The sequence below is a fragment of the Nanorana parkeri genome, unplaced genomic scaffold (genome assembly GCF_000935625.1).
Source record: "Nanorana parkeri isolate BGI_ZX_2015 unplaced genomic scaffold, ASM93562v1 scaffold587, whole genome shotgun sequence".
Classification (NCBI taxonomy): domain Eukaryota; kingdom Metazoa; phylum Chordata; class Amphibia; order Anura; family Dicroglossidae; genus Nanorana; species Nanorana parkeri.
Genome location: NW_017306855.1, coordinates 665,230 through 677,532, shown reverse-complemented (window position 1 = coordinate 677,532; position 12,303 = coordinate 665,230).

Here is a 12,303-nt window from a genome sequence, read left to right as displayed (position 1 = left end):
GTTTTAAATATAGTGTATACTGGAGAACATGCACACAAAGAATCTAAAAACACATTGCATTGGTAATAACATTCCTTGCAGATCCTTTGTGTCCCATTTTGGGCGATCACTAATAGTAACGTTACATGAGAGGTTAATAGACCCCAAGAGTTGTGTGGAACTGATAGTTATCAAGGGTATAGTGACAAGTTTCAGCTAGTTAGGTGATAATGAGTAATATATTGGCAGATTAGAAATAGTCATGTTTAGAGGATCAGAAGGAAATTACAAGTATGCTGGTGAGCTAATGGAAATTACCTCCTCTATTTATGTAGATTTAAGATGGAATTTGGGATGGCTTCTTTAAACCTTTGAGCTGTGTTTTTGCCGTAACCCAAGCCTCACTGAACCAGCAAAAAAAACAAACACCTTATGGTTTTTAATAAAAAAGGCCCCATAGGGGTACCCCTTGCCTGGCTGTGTAGCATGGAAGAGCTGTGTGAATCACAAAAGTGGCTGAAGAGAGTTACAAACTCGTTGGCAAGTTAACTACTTTTCATGCATATATGTCAGCCTTGCATTTAACTATTTGCCTGGAGATCCGCTTGATTTAAAATTGCACAAAGCATTGCAACCAGTGGAATATCTTCTGAGTGCTGGTGACCCTCTACTGATAAGCAAATATGGCCACTGCTGTATACATATATAAGGAAAAAATATACAAAGTTTTAAAAAACATTAACACTCATTAATACAATGATTTACATTGAACTGATCTCTTTTACATATATACAGTATCTATAAAACTGTAAAAGACTATACATCCCCTTTAAGTGTTTTGTCCACCAACATAAATTTGTTTTTGCACTGATCTAGCACAAAGATAAGACTTTGAAGATGTTATCTTTATCAACTAATGTATCTGCGTCCTATTAAAATTAGAACAAAAAAGGCTCATTATTTCACACACACACAAAAATAAAACACATTTGTGAAATGGGGACACATTTGAACCATTTCATAAATGAGCCTTGTTGCATCCCAGAGTGAATAATGGTTAACAAGCTTTGCATTTCTTTCCATTTTGTGTTTTTTGTAGCCCGTGCAGGCTCCTGTCCCCTTCGCTCGTAGTCTGATTTATCAGAGTTAATGAGATGATAGTAGAAGGTGGGGGCATCTAGGGGAATAGGAGGATTTGGGAGAGAAGGGACGGCTCAGACACTCTACCCTGCACATTACTTCAGGGCAACTGGAAATTACTAATCACAAAATTGGACCAAATGCGAGTGCAGTGAAGGGAATTCAAGGCAAGTAGAGACTAGACGGTAGGGAGAGGAGACATACTGACGGTGTGGAGAGATGTGTCAGGCTACATGGAGGAGACAAAAGAGCAGGCAGATGGATCGGAGTCCCTGGTGAAAACAGGAGCACATGAAATAAAGGGATGAAACCAACCATTTATTCCTTAACCTAAACTTGGGAGTCTAGAGAGTTTTAGACAAGGTATAGTAATGTTGCATAAAGTACATCTAGTCCAATTTTTTAAAGAGTATGAATTAATTAGTAATAATGGGGAGATATCTCTCCACTCCACTCTCCACGTCCTGTTCCAGAGATACAAAAGGAAATAAGAGGGAGTCTTTCCTAGGTTGAGGGCAAGTGCCCTCTTAGACGGTTGTCACTGGTACAGGTGTCCTCATTCTTGTTCTGGTGAGAATTGATTTCCACTTTCTTTGTTGTCCTGGTAGCAATGGCTACAAGAATAAATAGAGAGGGTGAATCTTCCAGACAGAGGAGGTTCACCCCTGGATTGCCCACTTCCTGCCCCAGATTTTGACCATTCCTTACTGTACATATAACTGATGGAAACATATCTGCAGATATCAACCAACCAACCCATGTGGCTTTTCTATTCTTTTTATTTTGCCTGTCCCTCCCGCACCCCACCCTACCTTTTTCTTCTTCTTTGTTTCTCCCCCATTTCACTTCCCTACTTCCTCTTCCCCTTTCCCCTTCTGGTTCTCCCCTTTCCTACCTCCCAAGATTACCCTACCATGATACCATACCAAGTGGGGCGCCATCACATTCTGCCTCACTTGTGTTTTCTCATTTTTTCCAACTCAGTTTATCATACCCCATGCTTATTTTTTGTATAACCACCCAGGTCTGTAGCTACCATGGGGCGAGGGAGGCACTCGCCTCAGGTGCAGCTGAGAGGGGGCGCAGCCAGGGCCAGCCTGGCTGCGCCTCCTCGCCCCTGTTGCCATGGTGAGCGCAGGGCGCCATTAGCAACAGGGGTGCCAGGCGGCCAACACAGCCACGGTCCCCTGATATTTCCCCAAAGGCCCCCAACAGTAAAAAAAAAAAGAATTCCCCCCCCCCCCCACACACACACACACACATTACTAGATATGTGCAAAGACTAAAAATTTGTTTTGGACGAAATGAACGGAAACGAAAAAAATTTTCATAAGTTTCGTCAAACCAAACAAATTTTTATGCTATTTTGGATTCGGTCACCAGCGCATCCTGCGCAATGCGTGCCGCCATCCTGGAGGCGGGGCGCGCAACATCACATACCGTACACGTCTGTTGGGGGGCACAATTTTCTGTACTTGCCTCGGGCTGCCAAAGGAGCTAGCTACAGCTCTGTAACCACCTTATTTATTTAGTCCAATCTGATTTTATTAAAGATTTCAATACAATACAAAACCTAATGGCTTATTGGACATAAAGGGGTCAGTCTGGAGGCATCAAGTATTGGCAGCCTACAGGACATCTAGTGCACCAAGTGATCCATCGAGTTTTGAGGTGAGATACCACTTAGTGAGTTGAAATGTCGTCATAATTTCCTTCAGTCGGTTTGTATGAAGCTCAGTCACTAGGAATGTGGACCAGGTGGCAAAGAAGTTTGCAGTCAAGGGTTGATTTATCTGCGCATCTAGCAGGTCAAGGGACATCAGTTTGTGCAGGAGGTCTTTTACTAGTTTTATTGTGGGGGGGCTTGGGAGCAGCCAGTTAGTTAGTGTCGCCTTCTTTGCCGCCAGTAAACATAAGTGTTCCCATCTAGATGGTTCACGAGGGACAGCTATGCCTGCCGTGGTAGCCGTATGAAATAGGCAGAAGATCGGGCATATTTGTCTGTGGGTACCAGATATAGAGGTAATATACTGGAGCACCCCTGTCCAAAAAGATTGAATAAGGGGACATAGCCAAATTAGGTGGTCTAAATCCGGTGATGGGGCTTGGCATTTGGGGCAGGCCGTCAGCCAGTCCGGGGGAGAATTTTTGTATCGAATATTGAAGGCATAATATGCTCTATGTATTATTTTGAATTGGGTTTCCCTCCAGGATTCGCTAACAATGGCTTTCCTAAGGTTTAACCATCCCCTGAGTAGCGTCTGATCTGTCTCTTCCTGTGGGATCTGTAGGAGGGTCGCCCATTTTGTCACCTGTGGAGAGAAGGACTGAGTGTGTATAGAGGGTAGTGAGGTACGTATGGAACGGACAATGTGGGCGAGCGGCATTCTCTGTGAGGGTGTCGCTAGTAGCTCCTGAAGAGGGACGGTCGGTACAGTTCCGAGGAGGGGGAGGTTTGTTTTAATAAAGTGTGAAATCTGAGCATATTGCAGAAAATGTTTAGGAGCGACATGAAATTCCTTTTGTATTCGCGGCTTGTTGTCATCTTTGGGTGGGCCTAGTCTATGCGCCTTTTCCACGGAGCATATGTCAGGCTGGCCAAGTGCTTTAGGGATGAGTGTAGAGCAGAATGAGCGGAGTTCCTCCGGCTTAACTGACTCCGGGACCCCAATGACCCTCAGGTTGTTCCGTCTAGAGCGATTTTCCAGGTCATCAACCTTTTCCATCATTGCCTGCATCTGCTTGGAAACTGTAGTATATGAGCGCTGTGCTGCTGCAGCGTCGTCCTCTAAATCTCCCACCCTCTGTTCCACAGCGTTCAGCCTCTGCGACTGCGCTTCAATTGTGGCAGTTATCTTACCCATATGGATATGTAGCGTGTCTGCTATTATAGCAGATATGTCTGCTTTCAGATGTTGAGACACTGCAGAGGCCAGGGCTGAGTAGTCGATGGGGGAGGTAGGGAGAGTGGATGGCTGTGCCTCACTCACCACGTCTCCACGAGGCGGTTCCAGCTGCATCTCCTCTGACGCCATGTTGGGATTGGCAGGCTCATCAGCCGCCGGGTCTAAGAGGGCTCTCCTCGCCCTCTGCGGGCGTTCCACAAATTTGTCCATGGTGAGTAGACGTTCCGGTACTCGAGGGGCCGAAATTTCGGTCTCGGTGCGGCGAGGGAGTCAGTCGTTGAAGCGGTGACGGGACGAGGGACGCAGAGGAGCCGCTACAGCATCGGGCGCCGGAAACGGAAGTGAATGCCGTTTTTACGGCAATTACTGCTACTATATGGAGCTGAGAAGCATTTCCCTCCTCCTCCTCCCCTCAGTTCCTCGGCTACATCTAGTGGTTGAAATGCCATGCCAATAGCATTCACCCAGTGTAAGGCTGGGTGGAGGATTTATAAATTAGCCCCTATTAATTCTCTAAAAAAAATCACAGCAAATAATGCTTGCTTTGCAGCTCCTTTTGTCTAAAAGAAACCCCCTACAATAATAAAGGATCACACGGCTCTGATGACTTATTGGAGTTCAGTAAACAACCAGCTCATTTCAGCACAGGTGAAAGGGCTAAATATGGGAAAAGAAGACTAGGGCTCCATCTGCTGGCTGGATGGAAGACTGCATAATGTTAATATTTCAAAAGTATCTGACCACAAAATAGGAAATAATATTTCTACATTTTTTATAAGTCATGACCTTAATACCGAAAGAAATATGTACAAAACCCATTAAGCATTACCTTTAAATTCTTGGAGTGTGCAGAACACAATGTACAGTAACCCTCTGTTGACTCCTTTGCTGTTCCAGGCTTTCTCTTGAGGACCCTGACTCCCTTGAACAACGTACTTTAAATGAAATCATTATAGAATAAGACTGAATGCTGTAGGAAGGAGCCCCACTTGGTTTGCTGTGCTACAATTTTCATAAATCACCTTGACAAAAGGGAACTTATGGACAAGGGTTAGATATGTGGTCAGAAAAAATATATTAAATAAGAAAGGAAGTAAAACTGGAAAAAAAAGAGAAAAATAGCATCCCAAAACATGCCTAATATGCAGCACATTCACATCTGTAGACCTTCTGTTGTCTTCCAGAGAAGAATAAGCTTGACGAAGTGGAATAAATACATGTTATTCTATTTTGTAGCAGGTTTCATGTTTTCTTTTTCTTTTTTTATCAGCATGCTTTAGGTAAACACCCAATTTTAGTCACAAAAAAAAAAGATATGCTGCCCGATAGACATTGTACTTACAACCTCAATTTTAATAGTCTTCTATTTTTTAGCTAGCTCCTTTTGCGTCCGAGGCAAGAACAGAAAATTGTGTCCCCCAACAGATGGTGTACGTGACCCGATGCCGCTCTGGGACAAGGCCCACACACAAGGCAAAAGTGCTTCCCCCATAAGCTGTGAACTACCTGAGCATCATAGGTTGCAGTATCTTGTCTTCATGTGCCCTATTCCTGCTGATGTGCCCAAAATTGTACCTCTGCTTTATGGTATTCCAAGCAAAAATCAGTCACAAATGATAGCATTCAGGGATACGGGATAAGAGTAATGCAGAGATAAAAAAGTGTAAAACTTCAATTTCACGTCTCTCATGCTGTATGTTCTTGTGGCAGGTGCTTACTGTTTGGCAGAGGTTTCAATGGAACAAGGCAACACAGCTTTTCTTTTTAACAAGCTTTAACTAAGAAAGAACCGACAGTTACAGGAACGGAATATTCATTTTCATAACCACCTCCGAATAACAAGGTATGTATAAGAACAATCTGAAGTGCTGATTCCAAGGATTACAGAGGTTGCATGGATAATGGTAGGCTTTCTCCCCTCTCTCGGGAAACCTGCTAACAGTTGGACTGCTTTAGCCATGCCCAACCATAGGCTTAGCCTATCTTTAAGGAATCTGCCAGCTTGACTCTCAGGGTTCTAGGGCTTTAACCTGCTCCCACTGTCCCTAACAAGTTTTGCTGTACACTAAAGAATTTAAAACAGATTCGTTAACAGTGATTTTTGTAAGATAATTAATTGTGTTTTCCCCTTCTGGAGCAGACATGTGCACCGGCAAAATATTGGTTTCGGTTCGTTTTATTTCGGATTTTTTGTTATTTTGTTTTTCGGGGGTTCAGGTCCAAAAGTCAATACGCTTCGGGATTCGGATTTGGATGAATTTTCTTTCATTTCAGATGCGTTAAACGATATTTATGAAGGAAAATTATTTGCAGAAAATTGACATTAAATGTTTACTTTTTATCTTTTTAACTGTTGATAGTCGACAGAAACACAAAAAAAAAAAACAGCGTGCGCACCCCTAATTCATACCAGACCCCCTGACAAAGCACCCTGTCTGCTTGTTAATGAAGACAAGGGCCTCTTCACCGGGCCAGGGTTGTGGGGAAGAGGCCCTTGTCCTCATCAACATGCGGACAAGGTGCTTTGCACAGCACCCTCCCCATGTTGAGGATTGAGGGCATGCGGCCTGGTATGGTGCAGGAGGGGGGCGCAGGCTCCCCCCCCCCCCCCTTTCATGCTCTGCCAGGCTGCTGCTTGGATCAAGGATCTGGTAAGAGATTTTAGGAGGGACTCCCACACTTTTTTTTTCTTTGGCTTTGGGGTCCCCCCTAAAATTCCTACCAGATCGAAAGGGTCTGGTATGAATTGGGGAGGGGACTCCACGCTGTTTTCTTTTTTTTATTTTAACGTTTAATAAGCATAAATTCATTCTGAATGACATTTGGAAATGATTTCAGATGCACCCGAAATTTTCGTGATAAAAAAATTCAGATTCGTTACTTCTTTCATTCGGGAATTCGGATGCATCAGAATGTCCCAATATGCAGAAATTCATACAAATTCCAATTTGGTATGAAACGAATCGCACATGTGTATTCTGTAGTACCTGGAAAAAAGCTAATGCAGCCCCCACCTCATCTAAGGACCTGTAAGCTGCAACATATCACATTTTTGTTCTTGGGTTTAGATATACTTTAAGCCGACCGATCTACAGCCGGCTGTCTACAGATCTCCGCTCCTCCAGACACAAGAGCCGTGCATTGCCTATTTGTTGCCCAGTACAAAAAAAAGAGCACTCAGATTATTTTCTAATCTTTTTACATTTTCAATTCACATCATGCTCACCAACAGAGAGCTCATAAATGAGCTATTATTTTAGACCCTTAATGGGATGAAGGATAATCCCTCTATTGATCAATGAGCCAATCCTCTCACATTTCTAAATAAGGCTGGGAATTCATTCCCTGCTGGATATGAGAAGCCAGGGTTTGGGGAATCCTTGTGTACACAGAGAAGAGGAAATCAATGGGATAGTCACTCCGATTAATACACTTTGGGCAACTTATGAATAGGAATAGAATGATGAGATGAGCCGTTATTTACTATGCTCATAACACGGACAGGCTTTATTACTTCAACCGTTTAGGGATGGCAGACTGGTCTTTGTACGATATGATGGACAGGCTCTATGCAATATTTCTATCATCGTTCACATATTAAAAGCAGCTACAGCATTCTGAATTCCTCTAAATATTTGTAATAAAACTCAAGTCTCATAAGATGCTCTGTGGGGATATTATAGTTTGCTATGTCATGACTTGTTATAGTCAGACAAAAAGATACAGTATTATATAGTCAGATAAATATGAAGTATTGCATATGAATAGTGTGTATTTTTATTTTCAGCTGGGGCTACTTATCATATGTTTATCAGTCTGTCCTTAGCTGGCATGCTTAAAAAAGCCTATTTACGGAGGTCAATAGCACAAGTTGAATTTACACACATATACAAAAGTGAATGAGTCAGAGTGGTGACTCCTCCCCCTCTTCCTACATGCTCTTTTCAGTTGGCTTCATCAAACTTTTCAATTAGAGAAGGACAGGCAAACAGCGTCTTCTGTATTTCCCCTTAAAGCAGTATTAAACTTTAAAACTCTGAAAAGATGTTAATGACGGAGAGCCAAATGCCACTTTACTTGTACATATTCTAGTCCGATGTGATAACTATTGTCTCATATCCTTCTCAGTCCAAACAGTCCTGAAGAGCCCTTATTTACAAGTCCTGATTAAGGGGGGTTCTTTGGACCCCCGATACACATTGGCTGCTTTATCCTGTTCTATTGTTAATAAAAAAAACTGCTTTGGACTCTACCATTTGTGGCGGCTCCCCTGATTTCCTCCATTAGCATAGCCAATGTCATTCAGTTAGAGTTTAGACCTACTTTAACTTTTACTAATACTTAAGCCCTAATGGAACTCTAAGCGTAATCCTTGCTAACAATTTCTTCCATTGAGTCCTTATAGTGGAGCCACTAAGATCTAATAACATTAAGATCCAAGCACTGAAATTATATGCTTCAGTTCAAATTGCTGTTGGATTTTTTTATGCTAAGTAGACAACAGCACGGCAGGTGTAGATGGTTGACAAAAGTATGCCCATAATTTCACTTAAAGTGACACTTAATGTCACTTAAAGTGACATTAAACCCTCAGATTTTTTAACATAAACCAATACTGTAATGTGTGCCTTACTGTAATCCATGGTTGTTTCCCTTCTCTTTGCTGCTGTATATAAAGCATACTGTATATTACCCAATCACAAAGATTTAATTTTTGTTTTTTAATCTGCAACTTTCATTAAAAAATAAGTGGTGATGCTGCTGTTACATTGACACCCTGTAGACAGATATCCGAGTTTGGCAATGAAAGCTTACACATTTCTTGTTGCACAGGTTTTCTTTAAATAAGTATTTTCACAGCATCTCCTGCCTCTAATATTATCTGCTGGTGTTTTTCTATATGTGGGCATTAGGTGGGCAGCATGCAGCAAACAGTTTACAGTAAGCATTTCTTGAGATACATTTCATTGTTTGTTCATGAAGATAGAAGAGAATGAAAAGAAAGGTTATTACGCCTAAACAAGCACATTCATATTCCAGTCATTCCTTCAGTTCTAAACACACATATCAGAAGAGAAAATCAATATTCAAAGTAATGTTTAGCTGTTGTTCAAGCAAAATTCAGCCCCTAAACTAACCACAGCCATAAAATGCCCAACTTGGGGCACCATAATCTTACTGGAGGTCAGTAAGTTGTAGAGTGCCTTTGTTGTAAACTCACCTGCCATAATCAGAACTCCCTCCTTCTCCTGGCAAATCATCAGGCATACATGAGGGCGGAAGTTCTGCTCCCAACAAAATTCCATGCCCGCTCCAGCTGTAGCGCTGCAGGTCTCATAGTCCTCAGCACTGTGGTTGCATCTCCTGGCCAATCGCAAAACAGAGCATGGGGGCCATTTGCTTTGTGATTGGCCAGGAAAAGAGGGAGATAGTGATGCAACCGCAACGGTGAGATCTTTGAGACCTGCAGCACTACAGTTGGAGTGGGCATGGAAGTCCAGTGGGACTTTAAACCACCAGTGTACAGTATAATGATTTGCAGGGAGAAGGAGGTAGTTCTGAATATGGAAGGTAGCGTTTTTTTGTTTTTTTTTCAATACTCTTATATTATATACTGTGGGGGAAATTTATCAAAACTGGAGCATACAAAATCTGGAGCAGCTGTCCATGGCAACCAATCAGCTTCCCTTATCAGTTTGTTAAGTTAAGATTTGAAAATGAAAGAAAGAAGCTGATTGGTTGCCATGCACAGCTCCTCAAGAATTTGTATGCTCCAGTTTTGATAAATCCCCCTTTGTGTGTCTTATCTATCCGAGCCTACTTTTAAGAAAAAAAAGCTTTATTAAAACTAGGGATGTTCAGATACCAGTGCCGATACTTGGCATTTTCACGAGAACTACCAGGGTTGCAGCGGTTGCAGCTGGGACCTGGCTCTGGCACTCCACCACTGTCCTGAAATCATTAGTCTGTATTGTTTTAGAAAAACTGTCAGATGACACCAAACAAAAATGTATCAGTACTTGTATCTGTGAGGACTTGGACAAGTATTAGTACTTGTACATGAAAAAATGGTGATGTGCATCGAAAATATATATGTATTATAAAAAAATCATACATTAAAACAGGGATGTACAAATCCCAGGAGCTCCGTGTGCTCCTTACAAATGACAGCTGCCACCTAACTTTTGAATTTTTCTCTAGTCTAGTCTTGGAGCTGGAAAAGTATCGGTACATGTACTTGTACCGAGTATGGTACTTGGTATCTGAACTTCCCTATTTAAAACATTTGATGGCTACTTTGCAACATGCATGTGGTGAAAAAATAAATACTTTGGCCAGAAGTACAGCTCATAATACAGAATGCAATGGTTAAAATTATGTAATATAGTGCCCCTTACATTGCTAGTCAGTAGAAGGGGGAAAAATGTCCGACATTAGTGGCCAGCGGTAGAAAAAAATGGCCAGCATCATTGGTCAGTAGAAGAAAAATGAAATGCCCAGATGTTAGTTGAAAGTGGAAGAAGTAAAAATGCCCTGCAGTTGGTGGTCAGTGGAAAAAAAAAGATTGGCGCCATTGGTCATGGGAAGAAAAATGTTCAGCATCAGTGGGAGGAAAAAATGCCTCAATGGTACTTACATGAAAAATGCCACTGGGAGGTAAAATCCCCCAGCATCAGAGGTAGGAAAAAAAACAGTGCCCCCTTTTCATTTGGATCCCAGATCAGTCTCAGCTTAACATTCAGATCCTACATTGGTCCCCAACTAACAGCCAGACACCAGATCAGTTCCTCTTAACATACAGACCCCAGATCAGGCTCCTTAAAAATTAGATCCCAGATCAGTCCTTCTTAGCATTCAGCCCCCAGATCAGCCCTTTTAGCATCAGACCCTAGATCAGCCCCCCTAACATTCAGACCCCAGATAAACACTCCTTTACATTCAAACCCCAAATCAGCCCCACTTAAAATTCAAACCTCAGGTCAGCCCTTCTTCAAACCCCAGCTCAACCCCCATCAAACTCTGCTTCAGTCCCCAGATCAGCTTCCTACAACTTACTCGCAAGCTTCAGCTCAGTCCTCTTTCAACTCCTTTTCAGACCCCAGATCAGCACTTCTTCAGACCTCAGATCAGCCTCCACGACCCCTTTGGACCTCAGACCAGTGTGACGCCTCAGAGCACACTTAGGAAGTCTATACTAGACTTCCTTTGTGGCTTTGAGTCAAGTTACATCTTTATCCCATGACCAGAAACAGGAAGTGGGAATACATTTTTCCAATTCTTTAATAAGGGTTTAGATGAGATACAGTGTTGTAGTCCCACAAGTTAGTTCAAATGCTGGGACAGTCCCATGAAATTGGGGAAAGTTGGGGGATATGCTTCCTGTTATCTCTACATGACAAGACAAGGACGAAAATCTCCACAATAAGAGACAGATGGCAAAAATAACCTGAAAGGGGTTTTAACTATTGCCTAATGATTTCTCCCCCAAAAGATTTGGCTTTCGATATACCTTAATTTAAATATCACCTGGGGGATTGATCAGTCAGGTATAGTGGGTAAAGTGGAGAGCTGCTATTTAAAAAGCACTAGTTTTCAGATAGATATCAATCTAGCAAATCATTTTGTGTGTTCTCCTAGTATTACAACCTACTGGACTTGTACTGTACTGTAATAAGGAATACTTATACAGTTGTAAAAAATCTGTCTTGCTGTGTATATGTGGTGCTTTGAATTTCAATTTGCACCAACCATTCAGGTTGATCAGAACTGATTGAAGACTCCATGGTAGACTAGTTGTGTTGCGATGCTAAACTATCTTTGACATTTAAAGCACGACTCTAGGTTGGGTGTGGAGTCTTCACTTGCAGCAACTCCCCCAGTATTTAATTGTTTTCAATTGTATTTTTTCCTGGAGTTCTACTTTAAAACCAGTACAGAAAAACAATCAATCAGCTTGTCAGGTTGGTCTCATTGAGAGAAACCACAATATACACTGCCTGGTGTTCTGTGTCCTGCTTCAGTGAACTGTACAAGCAGAGTTGTCCACAGTCTATTCACCCTGTGGCAAATGGACCAAGCTGGAGGAAACGGATGCACAGAAGGGAAACTAAGCACTTGGGAAAGTACAGCAAGATCCATAGAGACATGCAAGAGAATGAAAATGTGCAATTAATTACTTTCTGGCACAATACACTGTTTTGATTGTTGAGTTCATAGTTCATAGAACTTAAGCAGCCACAAGAACAATCTTGAGAATACACCATGACCAAGCCCAAAG